General features: G+C 44.0%; 1 long non-coding RNA gene and 1 pseudogene across 1 annotated transcript in view; both read left to right on the top strand.

Moving 5' to 3' along the window:
- The window catches only part of LOC129040618 (uncharacterized), a 66438-nt gene extending 51408 nt beyond the window's left edge, over nt 1-15030 (top strand). Inside the window, exons 18-19 of the long non-coding RNA XR_010127072.1 lie at nt 797-865; nt 13972-15030. This is a non-coding gene — a long non-coding RNA (uncharacterized LOC129040618). The remainder of the gene's footprint in view (nt 1-796; nt 866-13971) is intronic.
- Nucleotides 2370-3179, top strand: LOC134739816 (uncharacterized; annotated as a pseudogene).
- Nucleotides 15031-15314: the final 284 nt, after the last annotated feature.

Raw genomic sequence — 15314 nt, forward strand, 5'->3', positions numbered from 1 at the left:
CCTTCGGCTTCCCGACGGCTGGGAGAGACCCGGCTCCTGGCTGACAACGGTCTCTCCCGGCCCAGCGGTGGCCTCACGTCAGCCTCCCCAGGCCACGTTTGCGCCTGCCTCGCGGCAGCCCCGGCAGGCCCGGCTCCCGCCTGCTGAGGGCCTCTTAAAGAGGCTCATCTCGTGCCTCGCCGTGGCCTCCCCAGACCCCGCTCCTGCCTTGCGGCAGCCTCCGCAGGCCCGGCTCCTGCGTCCCCATTGCCTGTTCAGGCCCGGCTCGTGCCTCGCCGCGGCCTCCTGAGGCCCAGCTTTCCCCTTCCGGCGGCCTCTCCAGGCACTGTTGACTGCTCAGTTCCTGGCACTGTGCTAAGTGGCTGAGAGCATGGGGTGGATATGTAAGCAAGTAATTGTAATAGGACGTGAGTATTATAATGGCTGTATTTATGAAAAGCTACAGGAACTGGAGGGAAAATTATCCTGTTAGTGGGGAAGATGGAGTCAGATGTCACTTGATCCTTGAACAGAGTAGGATTTGAAGGTGAACAGACAGAAGGGTATTCTAAGTAGGTTCATACATAGAATGACCATGCAATTTATTATCCAAAGGAGGTCACTTTTGAGAATCAAAGGGGGTGCTTTTAGGCCAGGACTGTTGCTTGCTAACTGGAGTGTATGATTGCCCTATTTGTAAAGAATGAATGATGCTGTGAACCCACAGTTCGATGTAAATTTGTGGAAAACTCATTTCTTCTAATTATTTGTAGAGTTTTTAACAATTCTTATTGGAAGGTATATTTTTTTTCCGTAGGGCTGCTGTAAAATATTACAGGCATACTTTGGAGATATTACGGGATTGGTTCCACATCACTGCAGTAAAGTGAGTCACACAAATTTTTGTGTTACCCAGTGGATATAAAAGTTGTATTTTGGGCCAGGTTTCCTCTGCATCTCTGTGTTTCAGTTGGGGTAGGGTAATTTTCCGTTCAGTTTGAAGAGCTCCCCCTGGTATTTCTTCCAGTGGATGTCTTCCCATAACAATTTTTTTTTCTCATCTGAAAATGTCTATTTTGCCATCTTTTTTTTTTTTTTTTGAGATGGAGTCACCTGCTGTCGCCTGGGCTGGTATGCAGTGGCGCAGTCTTGGCTCGCTGCAACCCCTACCTCCTGGGTTGAAGTGATTCTCCTGCCTTAGCCTCCTGAGTAGCTGGGACTACAGGTGCGCGCCACCATGCCCATCTAATTTTTGTCTTTTTAGTAGAGTTGGAGTTTTACTATGTTGGCCAGGTTGGTCTTGGACTCCTGACCTCATTTCCTCCCTCTTCTGCCTCCCAAAGTGCTGGGATTGCAGGCATGAGCCACTGCGCTGGGCTATGTTTTTTTGTTTTGTTTTGTTTTGTTTTTTTTGAGATGGAGTCTCACTCTGTTTCCCAGGCTGGAGTGCAGTGGAAGGAGCTCAGCTCACTGCAACCTCCGCCTCCTAGGTTCAAGCGGTTCTCCTGCCTCAGCCTCCCGTGTAGCTGGGATTACATGCATGCGCCACCATGCCCGGCTAATTTTTTGTATTTTTAGTAGACACAGGATTTCACCATGTTAGCCAGGATGGTCTCAATCTCCTGACCTCGTGATCTGTTCACCTGGGGCTCCCAAAGTGATGGGCTTACAGGCGTGAGCCACTGCACCAGACCTTTGCCATCAGTTTTTAAAGGAAACAGATACTGAGCACTGGTTGCTAGGTGGGCAGGTTTTTTCTTTCAGCTTTTTTTTTTTTTTTTTAAAGCCGTCATACTTTAGAATCTTTCAGCACTGTCAAATTATCTTCTGGCTTTTATTATTTATGTTGAGAATTTAGACTGGGCGTGGTGGCTAACACCTGTAATCCCAGCAATTTGGAAGGCCATGGTGGGTGGATCACATGAGCCCAGGAGTTGGAGACCAGCCTGGCCAACAGGGTGAGGCCCTGTAGCAACATGTGGTGGCCCTTTTTCAGTACATTGGCCTGATCCAGCTCAGTTGGATGTCATTTACATAGGTGTCTTATATTTTAGATACAAGAGATTTCTTAAAAGCTTAAAGCATAATACAAGTATTTACTTGATTGAACCATCTAACAAATCTAAATAAATACATTTCAGGTCTAGGCATTGCGTTTTGTATTTCTCTAAACCAGTGTGCGCATGTGTGTGTATGTGTGTATCACTTTACCCAGCCACAGGAAGTGATTATGGATGAAATGGCTGCAGCAAAGCTAAAACTATGATATGCCTTTGAGAAAAAAATATTGAGCTGAGGCCGCCGCCATCTCCTTCCTGCCCTTGCCTTGGTGGGCCGCGGTTTCCCGCGCCGTGGCTGGCTTGGCCGGCCGGGGCACTGCGCTGGGCTCCATGCAGCTGGGCTGCGCGGCCGCGCAGAGCGGGCGCCTCTGGGGCTCCGGTGGGGGGCCTGACAGGAGCGGGCCGGGGATGGCCGCGGCAGGCGGCAGGTCGGCCGTGGAGCCCCGGGGAGGCGGCCGCCACGATCGCTGCCCGCAGTCTGCGAGATGTCCGGCAGTCCGCTCAGGGCCCCTTTTGCAGACTCGGTGCCCGGTGTGCGTCGACGCCGCCTGCTTGGTCTTGGCACCACTGGCGCAGCTGCCGCGGCGGGGGCCTGGCTCCAGATCCTCGACCCCTGCGAGCGCCGGCCCTGCGTGCCTGCTATGTTGGTGCCATCTCTTCTACATGTTTATGCTTGCCTGTCACATTCCCTGGCCTCTGAGTGTCCTTTGGCAGTTTCCAAAGCATTTGGGCAAGAAGGAGCTTGGGGAGCTTCACAGCAGGTGGGGGTGCACAGGGGAGGGGCCGCGGCCAGACCAGCAGAGTGCTTTAAGGGCTGCCGCGCTGACGCTCTTCCACACTGTCTTTCGGAACTGGGGTTAGGGGTCAGCCCTTGGCTGCCACTGTGTCCTTCCTCCGTCGCTTTACTTGGGGCTGGACTTCCCCTTTCCAGCTTTGGCATGTGAGCCTGCATCGAGCGTGGTGTCGAGACCACTACTAGCTGGGGCCGTGGGATGAAGGGTGCCCCAGGCTCGGGGAAGGTGGGGACATTTTCCCCGCTCCCCAAATGATTGTTGCATGCTGTGGTGAGGGGACAGTGGTACTCGATTTCCCGTGTGCCAGCTTCGGGACTCGGCTGTGCTTTTGTGTCTCTTTGATTAGCAAAAGCAAAACGAATTCCTCCCCGAACACTAAGCTTCCTGGAAACTTCCCTAGACCTAAACCTGAGAACCGCATATAAACAGGCCTTGAGGGTTCTGTTGTCAGTAGCGGGTTACCTGATTGCAAACTGAGCAAGTTTAAAACGGAATGGGCTGCTTTGGGCTGCACAGCCGCCTGGCATTCTGACAGCTAAGCAGGAGGCAGAGGTGAGAGACCAAGATGGACTAAAAATGCCCTAGCCGCTGGGAGCCCAACTCGGCCCAGCCTCATTGAAAGGAGAAGCATTCGGTGCAGCCATCGGAACCTTATCCTTTATAAAACGGGGCAGCTCACAGGATTACATTTCTAAGCCAATCCTGTGACCATCCTCCATGAAATTCTCTGTTTTGGTTACATGTGGTCAAACTGAGCCTCACTGAAACAATTGAAAACAAATACTCTCGACAAATCTTAAGAATCGTTTTGAAAATCAAAAGGTATGGAAAATGTTGTGGCTTCTTTCTAAGCTTTCTTCAGCCCAAATTCTGTTATTCTCTGATCTTCTATGGTGTAAAATCATACCCGTTCCATTATGTATTGATTGTCAAGAAGGAAGTAGGCTTTTATTGCTGTGTTTATGTCAGTTTCCATTTACTGTCTCACCACATTTATTGGGTTATTGCCTTTGCCTTTGACTCAACAGGAGCTGGAAGGGAAAGAATCCCAAATTCTGTTTCTTAAGGCAGCCAGTTGTTAGAATGAACTTTCCTCATTTTCTATTGTGAGGCCTGAGGAAAGACATTCAGTTCCAAAGGCTGTGCCTGTCCTTTTAAATAGAAGAGAGAGGGCCCGGCATGGTGGCTCATGCCTGTAATCTCAGCACTTTGGGAGGCGGAAGCGGGCGAATCACGAGGTCAGGAGTTCGAGACCAGCCTGGCCAACATAGTGAAAACCCGTCTCTACTAAAAATACAAAAAATTAGCCGGGCTTAATGGCGGGCGCCTGTATTCCCAGCTGCTCAGGAGGCTGAGGCAGGAGAATCGCTTGAACCCGGGAGGCAGAGGTTGCAGAGAGCCGAGATCTTACCATTGCACTCCAGCTCGGGCAACAGAGTGAGATCCTGTTCCAAAAAAAAAAAAAAAAAAAGTCTAGTATGAGCACTATGGTAGTTACCAGCCAGGAACCGTGGACAGAAGTCAATATATATTATAACACCACACTGGTTCTATTTGAGTCACTAGAAATGTAACAGTGGAGAAGGAAAATAAGGTCTCTGTCCTCAGCAAATTGCATTCTGGCAGTGAGGGAGACAGACCAACAGGTAAATAAGTAAATAAAAAATATTTATTAGAAATAGGACATGGAGGCTGGGTGCAGTGGCTCATGCCTATAATTCCAGCACTTTGGGAGGCCAGGGTGGGTGGATCACTTGAGGCCAGGAATTCGAGATCAGCCTGGTCAATATGGCGAAACCCTGTCTCTACAAAAAATATAAAACTTAGCCAGGTGTGGCGCCACATGCTATAGTCCCAGCTACTCAAGAGGTTAAGGTGAGAGGATCACTTGAGCCTGGGGAGGTCGAGTGTTGTGAGCCATGATGGCACCACTGCACTCTAGTCTAGGTGACAGGGTGTGAGACCCTGTCTCAAGAAAAGAAAAGAAAGAAAAAAAAAGAAATAGGACATGAAGGCTGGGCATGGTGGCTCACATCTGTAAGAAGTTCAAGGCCAGCCTGGGCTACGTGGTAAGAACCCGTCTCTACCCCTCCCAAAGAATAATAATAGGACATGGAGAAGTGGCATTTGGCCCAGGACAGAGGAGAGGGTTGGGTAGGTTGGGGTAGGTAGTATTTCACAGAGGCTAGGGAAGGCCTCTCACAATCTGACGTGAAAGCTTAGATCTAAACAATGAGAAAGAAACCACCACCTGGACAGCAAGGAGCATAGCATTCCTCACATTGGAACAGCATGTGCAAAGCCTCTCCCAACAAAGGGGGAAGTGGAAAGGATAGCAGTTTAAAACAACATTCATTTATTTTTTATTTTTATTTTTTTAAAAGACAAGGTCTCTGTTGCCCATGCTGGAGTTCAGTGGTGCAGTCATAGCTCGCTGCAACCTCAAATTCCCAGCCTCGATCAGTCGTCCTACTTCAGCCTTCCTAAGTACTGGGAATACAGGCGTGAGCCATCGCCCCTAGTCCATAGCACTCATTTATTATCTCTTAAGTTGTGTAGATTAGAGGTCCAAGCAGGCTCCGCTGGGTATTCTGCTGAGGACCTCAGGAGGTCAGAATTAAGCATCGGCCAGCCTGGGTTTTTATTTGGAGGTGATAGGGAGAGTCTCCTTCCAGACGCACTCATGTTGGCAGAATTCATTTTCATGTGGTGAAGGTCTGAGGTCCTCATTTCTTTGCTGGCTGTCAGCCAGAAGTCATTCTCAGCTTCTAGAAGCCAGTCAAATTTCTTGGCTTTTAGTCTCCTCCAGCTTCAAAACCATCAATAGTGCTTTGACTCTCTCTAACTTCACATTCTGTCTCTTCTGTTTTTTAAAAAGACAGCTTTATTGAGGTATAATTCACATACTATACAATTCTCCGTTTTAAAAGTGCACAATTAAGTGACAACCATTACCACAGCCAACTTTAGAACATTTTCATTATCTCAAAAAGGAACCCATGCCCTTTCTCTATCCCCTTTATTCCCATCCTCTCCCCTCTTAGTGCTCAGTGACCACCAGTCTATTTTCTGTTTTCTCTAGATTTCCGTGGTATGGATGTTCAGATGAATGGAATCATATAACGGGTGGTCTTTTATAACTGGCATCTCTCACTTGGCATATTTTCAGGGTTCACCATGTTGTAGCATATATCAGTACTTCATTCCACATTTTGTTTATTAATTCATCATCTGATGTACATTTGGGTTGTTTCTGCTCTTGGACTATTACGGATAATGCTGATACAAACATTCATGTACAAGTTTCTCTGTGGCCACATGTTTTTATTTCTCTTAGTCTAGGAGTGAAATTGCTGGTTTCTATGGTAATATTGTTTAATCATTTGAGAAATGACCAGACTTCTCCACAATGGCTGTACCATTTTACATTTCTACAAGCAATGTATGAGGGTTCCAGTTTCCCCACATCCTTGCCAACACTTGTTATTTCTGACTTTTTGGTTCTAGTCACCCTACTGGATGTGAAGTGGCATCTCATTATGGTTTCGTTTTGCGTTTCCTTGATGACTGATGATGTGAAACATCTTTTCACATACTCATGACTGTTTGCCTTTCTTTCTGGAGAAATGTCCATTCAGATCTTTTACCCGCTGAAACAATTGTTACTTACTTTTTATTATTGAGTTATAAGAACTCTTTATATGTTCTGGTTATGAGTTCTTTATTACATAAATGACTTGCAGATATTTTCCCTCATTCTGTGGGTTCTATTTTCACTTGATAAGGTCCTTTGAAGCACAAAGATTAAAATCTTGTTGGAGTACAATTTATCTGTCTTTTGTTGCTCCTGCTTTTGGTGTCATATCTAAGAATCCTTTGTCAAGTCCAGTATGAAAATTTTACCTCTATATTTTCTTCTGAGAGCTTTTACATTTAGGTCTTTGATTGATTCTGAGTTAATTTTTGTACACGGTATGAAGTAAGCATCTAACATCTAACATCGTTCTTTTGTACGTGGCTATCCAATTTTCCCAGCACTGTTCGTTGAAAAGACTCTTTTTTCTCCATTGAATGGTCTTGGTACTTTTGTGGAAAATCAGTTGACAGAAGACGTGTGGGTTTATTTCTGGAATCTCAGTTCTATTCCGTTGATTTCTATGACTGTCCTTGTACCAGTACCACGCTGTAGTAATTCCTATGGCCTTGTAGTAACTTCAAATCAGGAAATGTCAGTTTTCTTACATTCTTTTTGAAGATTGTTTTGGCCATTCTGGGTCCTTGTTCTCTTCAGCATTTTAGGGTTGATGTGCTTTTGTTGGGCCCATCTAGATAATCTAGGATAATCTCCTTATTTCCATTATCAGTCAACTTAATTATATCTGCCAAGTCTTTTTTTGCAGTGTAAGGTGACATAATCACAGTTGTAGCACCAGAGAGTGAAGGTCATGGGTGCACAGGTCCTATGAGGCTGAGTTTGGTGAAAAGATAGAGAATGAGAGGAGCAGAGAGGCTGGAGAGGGAGATAGGAAAGGGAGTTTCAGAAATATTACATAGTTTGCCTAAAGTCACATTTCTAGTATGTGGCAGAGCTGGGGTTTGAGTGCAGATTTGACTGATCTCTGTGATTTTATGGTCCACACCAAATCAGTCTTCTTAGACTCGAAGCTGTTGTTATTGTTTCTGTCTAATACATGCTGAGCTTTTAATGTGTGCCAAGTAATCCACAGAGCACTCCTTTATTTTTTTTCTAGCTCTTAAAGAGCATCTGTACCAGTCTTTTGGCATAGATAATAGGCTGTACTGGAACTAGCTTGATTAAAAAAAGAAAAAAGCAGTTAGGGGACCGGGGGTATGACTCAGAATCTGAGGGTGGGCGTGCAGCTAAACCTTAGTCAGGGATTGGAACTGGGAGATTAAAATCACTCAGGACGTACAGGACCTTCTACCTTTCTCTGCTTCTTGGCGTATGTCTATTTCATTCTGTAGACTGTCCTGATACTTGGACCACTTGATGGAAGATGGTCATGTCACACAGCTCCATCATTTAAGAGAACAGCCCCGACTTAGTCCCATTTCCAAAATTCGAAGCAAAAGACTCTGACACAGTTTGGGGCAATCAGCTGTGACCCTGAATTGGGGGACCATTCAAATTATACAAACATAGCTTCTGCCAGCTTATCTTTTTGGATTCGGAGGACAGTTTCCTGATACACAGGAGGTATTTGCACATGTGCTAGGCAGACTCCCCAAACTATGTTCATTTTAGTAACATCAACTAGTGTTATCATACTTATAGTACAAATTTTAATAACTTAATTGATCTATGGAAAAAATAGGTATTTCCTTTTGCCCATTTCTCTTGGAAGGGAAGATAAGGGACATCAGGATGATAATGGCGAGAAGATTAGCTTAGACTTTCAAAATAATTTGAATCCCAGGACTTGGTATTCTAAGTGTAGGCTTACTTGAGCCCAGGAGTTCAAGACCAGCCTGGATAACATGGCAAAACACCGCCTCTACAAAAAAATACAACAATTAGCCAGGCATGGTGGCTGAGTGGTGGGAGTATTGCTTGAGTTCAGGAAGTGAAGGCTGCAGTGAGCTGTGATCACGCCACTGTACTCCAGCTTTTCCAGCTTGAATGACACACCCTGTGTTCCAAAAAAAAGAAAAGGAAGCTTAGTGATGTCTCTGCCACTTAATATCTTTTTGATGGAATAAGTTATGATTTCTTAATGTTAGTATCTTCATCTCTTACAATAGGACGTCGTAGATGGTCTTTAAAGTTTCTGCAGGTTAACATTTTAGGACTATTTTTCTTCTTCTTTTTTTTCTACTTCTTATTTTCTTTGTTTCTACCTAATCCTCATCTACTATTTATAAATGGCTGGTGTCTTAGATCTAAATCCTGACTTTGGGAGGCTTTAACCTTGTAGAGGAAGTAAACAGTAAAGTTGAGAGTTCTTTCTAATTACATTTCCCTCTCCCTGCGAAGTCTCATTAAATAACTCTTATAGATCTGACCTCTAAGGTAGATTACCATCCGTCGTCTTTCCCTTCCCAGTTGTTACCTCTTATTTATTTATTTATTTTTGAGACAGGATTTCACTCTGTTGCCCAGGCTGGAGTGCAGTGGTGCGATCTCGGCTTACCGCAGCCTCTGCCTCTGCCTCCCAGGTCCAAGCGATTCTCGTGCCTCAGTCTCTTGAGTACCTGGGATTACAGGCAAGCGCCACCACGCCTGGCTACCCACTGTGTTACCTCAAGTCCTCTAATTGTAGTTGTCTCTTGGTCAGCATCTGTGTCTCCTGTTCTGTACTTCTCCCTAATCCAACCTAGACATTGCCTCTCAAGGTTTTTTTTGTTTTTTTTGTTTTTTTTTTGAGACGGCGTCTCCCTCCGTTGCCCAGGCTGGAGTGCAATGGCATGATCTTGGCTCACTGCAACCTCCATCTCCCAGGTTCATGCGATTCTCGTGTCTCAGCGTCCCGAGTAGCTGAGATTACAGATGTCTGCCACCATGCCCAGCTAATTTTTGTATGTTTAACAGAGACGGGGTTTTGCCATGTTGGCCAGGCTGGTCTCGAACTCCTGCCCTCAGGTGATCCACCCACCTCGGCCTCCCAAAGTGCTGGGATTATAGGCGTGAGCCACTATGCCCGGCTGAGGTTGTTGTTTTTTGTTTTTTGTTTTTATCGTAGAGTCAAATTGATTCAGAAGGAGTATAATGTTCTGTGAATTTTAAAATTTTATTAGATTTATGTAAACACCTCCACAATCAGAATACAGAACAGTTTCATCACCCCAAAAAACTTTCTTGTGTTGATCCTTTATAGTCACATCCTTTCCTACCCCTAGTTCTTAAATGGAATCATACAGAATGTAAACTTTTAAGATGACTGCTATGGTCTGAATCTTTGTGTGTCCTCCAAATTCATATGTTGAAATTCTAATCCACAAGGCGATGGTACTAGGAGGCGGAGCCTTTGGGAGGTGATTAGTTCATGAAAGTGGAGCCCTCATGATTGGGATTAGTGCACCTATAAGAGACCGCAGAGAGCCTAGCCATGTGAGGACACAGGGAGAAGGTACCTTCAGTGAACCACCAGACACCAACATCTGTTGACTTTTTGATCTTGAACTTTCCAGCTTCCTGAACTGTGAGAAATAAATTTCTGTTTTTTATAACCTACCCAGTTTATGGTATTTTGTTACTGCAGCCAGAAGGAACTAAGATGCTGGCTTCTATCAGCAGAAAGCCTCTGAGATTTCATCGAAGTTATTGGGTGTACTAATACCTGTTGTTCTTGTTTTCCTGAGTAGCATTCTGTTGTATGGATGCACCATAGTTTGTTTATTCATTCACCCATTGAAGGATATTTTAGTTGTCATTTTTTTGTCATCACAAATATTGCTACTATAACTGTTTATGTACAGAATTTTGAGTAAATAGCAGTTTTTATTTCTCTAGAGGAAATACCCAGGAGAGGGATTGCATGGTTGGATGGTCGTTGTATGTATACATTTTTATGAAACCATAAAAGTGTTTTCTCTAGTGTCTGTACTATTTTGCATTCCACTAGGAAGGTATGAGGGTTTTAGTTGCTCTGCATCCCTGCTACCGCTTGGTATTGTCAGTATTTTTTTTTTTTTCTGAGGTGGAGTCTCACTCTGTCACCCAGGCTGGAGGGCAGTGGTGTGATCTTGGCTTGCTGCAACTTCCACCTCCCAGGCTCAAGTGATGCTCCCACCTCAGCCTACTGAGTAGCTGCGACCACAACCATGCACCACCATCCCTCCCTAATTTTTTTTGTATTTTTTTTTTGGTAGAAACAGGGTTTTGCCACGTTGCCAAGACTGTGTCAGTATTTTCTATTTTAGCCATTCTAATCGATTTGAGTGACAGTTCATGGCGGTTTTAATTTGCATTTCTCTAATGACTGAACAATGTTGAACAACTATTCATATGCTTATTTGCCACCATGTCAATAACTGCAAGGGACCTGAATTTTGAGTTCTCCCTACTTAAACGTAGCAAGTTAGTCTCCACGGTTTCATGGATATTGGCCCAAGACATGAAACTCCTGGGTTAGAGGCAAAAGAAGAGGACACAGGTCACAGGACATCAGTAGAACCAGCCTCATGTCCACGTGGAGTACCCTTTGCCCTGTAAGTTCCCTGTGGGCAATGACACGAGTAGGAAATCCGAGCTCAGGGAACTCAGCTCTCATAAGAGGTGGCAAACAGATGTTTCAAACCTTTGATATGAAGGGAGACATTATATTTACTGTACTGGACAGTTAACAAATTATCTTCTGCTGTGGAAGGAGCTATCATCTTTCTCTTGTAAGGATGTTCAATATACAAACATCTTTGACTGGGCAGTATGTAGCAAAGGCTTCTCACGGAAATGTGGGACACCGGTGTGTATAACTTCTTTGGTAAAGTGTCTGTTGAGACTTTTTGCTCATTTTTAAATTGGGTGGTTTGTTTTCTGACAACTGAGTTTTGAGAGTTCTTTATACATTCTGGGTATGTAAGTTCTTTGCCAAATAGGTGATTTGCAATTATTTTCTCCCATTCCGTAGCTTGTCTTTTCATTTTCTAAACAGTTATTCCCAGAGCAAAAGTGTTTTGTTGTGTTGCCAAGTTTGGTATACAGGTTCTGTGGGTTGTGGCTTTAATGTCAGTATATTGTTTAGAGTTTCGTAGTGCTGTTTCCATCTGTTTCGTGTATGTGCTGATCTGAGACCTGCATAGTGGTCTCTCTGTTAGTTCCAATTTGGAAACCTTTGGTACTGAATAGCGTCAGATCCATGCATATGCAGCTTAGGGGTAAGCCTAGAAATTGCTTTCTGGAGTTCTCCTCAGCAATTTTTTTCACACTTTGTGTTCTCAAAGGGCTCATATTTTCTTTCTTTTGTCCAGAAAACTGTGGATTTAGTTACCCCACTCTGCCATGTCTTTCCACCACTGCCTGCACATTTGAGACCAAGGATAGAGATTGGGAAAAATTGATAGTTCTCCTGCCTCAGAGTTTGGCTCCTGCACTCTCATTTCAGCCATAGCTGCAGAGAGAGCACACGATTGCTGGGCACTGTGGCTCAAGAGAAGGGGGAGATGGTAAGTGGGGGGATCCCCATATTCTTTCTGGCTGTTAGGAGTTCCCTTTCACATGCCTGGAGCCCGAACTAGAGGAGCTTTCTCTGTGCTGTGGGGCCCATTTCCAGGTTGGCTGGTGGTATTGGATGGGAGAAAGTGGTAATCTCTTAGACGGCTGGGTGATACTTTCAATTCTGGTCTTCCCCACTTCTCCATTTTGCTTTTCAGAATCCTCAAAAGTAGTGCACATTGCATACTGTCAGGTTTGATAGCTGGTGACTTTCCATCCGCACTCGGTAGCTTCGAGTTTTAAAAATCCATCATGATTTGACTTGCCACCTAACTTGTTTAGTTTACCTTCTGTCTATACTATATCATTCATATTTTACATTTGCCTCCCTGCTTCTGAGCTTTCTGTGAAAGGCATTCTTCCTGTCCAGAATATCCTTCCCCTTTCTGTCATGTTTCCAAGACCCTTTCAACACAAGGCTCTTTAAGGTCTATCACCAGCATCCCCAAGTGGTCTCTCTATACTCCCTAGGTCAGAATTTGTATGTGTGTTACTCCTCAACAGTTTCCTAACACTTTCTCTTTTTCCACGTTTTTCAGTCTGCCTGTACTTTTGGTTATGAGCTTCATGAGGGCAAGGACGTGTTCTATCCATTGCATCACCAGTGCCATCTAGCTTAATTCTCTGCACACAGTTGGCACTTAGTAAATGTTTGAGTTAAATTAATGAGACCTCCAAGATATAGGGCCTAATTTTATCTGCACATGTGAGTCTCTTGAATGAATGCTGTAGAGTGCTGGTTTTTTACTGTGCTTGTTTGGCAGTTATTGTGGAGAAGAATGAGGACCATGTGGTTTTAGTTTGAAAGGAAATTGTTACATAGCGATTTACCATACAGCTGTGAGACTATGAACAAATGAGTTTAAATATTATACAGTAGAAAAGAAAACTGACTTTGGAAAGTATGATATTATTTCAATTTTTTTCTCTTCTCTTCTTTCTGGACAAGGCCTCGCTCTGTCACCCAGGCTGGAGTGCAGTGATGTGATCCATAGCTCACTGCAGCCTCCATCTCCTGGAGAGGCGATCCTCCTGTCTCAGTCTCCCGAGTAGCTGGGACTACAGGCATACGCCATCATACCCCACTAGTTTTTGTATTTTTTTGTAAAGATGGGGTCTTGCTCTGTTGCCCAGGCTGGTCCTGAACTCCTAGCCTCAAGTGATCCTCCCACCTTGGCCTCCCAAAGTGACATGAGCCGCTGTGCCCATCCTGGGTTTGTTTTCTTTTACAGTAGCCATCCTAATGGATATGAAGTGATATCTCATTGTGGTTTTGATTTGCATTTCCGTGATGATTAGTGATGTTGAGCATTTTTTCACATGTTTGTTGGCTGTTGCTATAGCTTTGGAGAATTGTCTATTGAAGTCCTTTTCCCATTTGTTAACCAGATTATTATTATTATTTTTTTTGTTATTGGCTTGTAGGAGTTCCCTTATATTCTGGATATTAACCCCTTATTATATATGTGGTTTGCAGATATGTTCTCTCATTCTGTGTGTTGTTCAGTTTTACTCTGTCAGTTGGTTCCTGTGTTGTGCAGACATTTTAAATTTTGATGTAATTAATATATTTGTCTGATTTTGCTTTTGTTGCCTGTGCTTTTGGTGTCATATCCTAGAAGTCATTGCAAAATCCAGTGTCGGGAAGCTTTTCCCCTAAGTTTTCTAGTTTCCAGCCTTTACATTTAGGTATTTAATCCAATGTTAGCCCTTTCTTCATGGGTTCTGTGTATTTTCGGCAGGGAATAAGTCTTTAATATGACTGTTTCAGGAATTTACCATAGTTAACTTTTCCTTTTTCTTTATTCCTTCCTCCCCTCTTTCCCTCCCTCATTCCCTTCTTCCCTCTCTTACAGCTTGAAGATAATGGAATCACTCCCTGTTTCTTCATAATTGGTAATATTTTAGTTAGTAGAATGATAATTCCTTTTCAACAGCACTTTGTTGTTTGTTCATTGGTTAGCAGGAAGAAGATGAGCCTTAAGTCTGAACGCGGAGGAATTCATGTGCATCAGTCGGACCTCCTGTGCAAGAAAGGATGTGGTTACTACGGCAACCCTGCCTGGCAGGGTTTCTGCTCCAAGTGCTGGGGGGAAGAGTACCACAAAGCTAGGCAGAAGGAGATTCAGGAGGACTGGGAGCTGGCGGAGCGGTAGAAGGACTTAATTAGGGGCGGTTGAACAGTGACGTGACTGGATACATACTTCTGTCACCATCCAAATACATTTTTTAAAATTTCTGCTTTGACCTATCAGCAAGTCAGTTTAAAATTAAGGAAAAGGATGTTTTCCCCTCTTCTTCTCAGTCAACCTTTAATGAACAGCTTTGAGTTGTTTCTTCATTTTGTGTATGTCTTAACTTCTGATTATATTCTTTGGGTTGTGTTAGTCTTAGTTCTCAAATGTAGACAATAAGCTCCTTGGAGTGGAAGAATGGAGATAGGCATATTTCCTGGTGAAGATTAAATGAGCTAATAAATATGATGTACCTAGTGCAGGGCTTGCAAATGGCACTGATCAAGCATTATTTCCCTCATTCTTTTAATATATTCAGCGTGGCATCTAGCTCAGTGATAAAACACAGTAGTAGAAATCTGTTGACTTGTATACATAGTCCTTGCATTATAGAAATTTAACTTTTCCTTAAAAATTAGGTTAGTCAAAGGCAGTTTTTATTATCTGGAAATACAATGATGTTAAAAATTAAATAATGGGCCAGGCACAGTGGCTCACGCCTGTAATCCTAGCACTTTGGGAGGCTGAGGCGGGAGGATCATCTGAGGTCAGGAGTTTGAGACCAGCCTGAGCAATATGGTGAAACCCCATCTCTACTAAAAATATTTAAAAAGTTAGCCAGGCGTGGTGGTGTGCACTTGTTATCTCAGCTACTTGGGAGGCTGAGGCAGGAGAATTGCTTGAACCCAGGTATCGGAGGTTGCAGTGAGCTGAGATTGTGCCACTGCCCTCCAGCCTGGGCGACAGGGTGAGACTCTGTCTCCAAAAAAAAAAAAAAAAAAAAAAAAATTAAATGATGGGATGGCTAGTGAGCATAGGAACTAATAAAATGCCATGAATAATGTTAATTCTTTGCCAGAGCATTTTAGAAATTCTAAAACTGCTTCAACAGAAGAAAGGCAAATGGAATTCTGCCAACTCTTCTTGCTAGTTTTTTGTTTTTTCATCCAGTCAGCCAATATTTGTTGAGTGACTCCTTTGCTGGCACCTGTGGTGAGCTCAGAGAATTAGAAATTACACATTGCTTTCAGTGACTGTGGTCAATCAAAGAGAGAAAATTTTAGCCGAGAACATG

This window comes from Pongo pygmaeus, chromosome 6 (assembly GCF_028885625.2).
Source record: "Pongo pygmaeus isolate AG05252 chromosome 6, NHGRI_mPonPyg2-v2.0_pri, whole genome shotgun sequence".
Taxonomy (NCBI): Eukaryota; Metazoa; Chordata; class Mammalia; order Primates; family Hominidae; genus Pongo; species Pongo pygmaeus.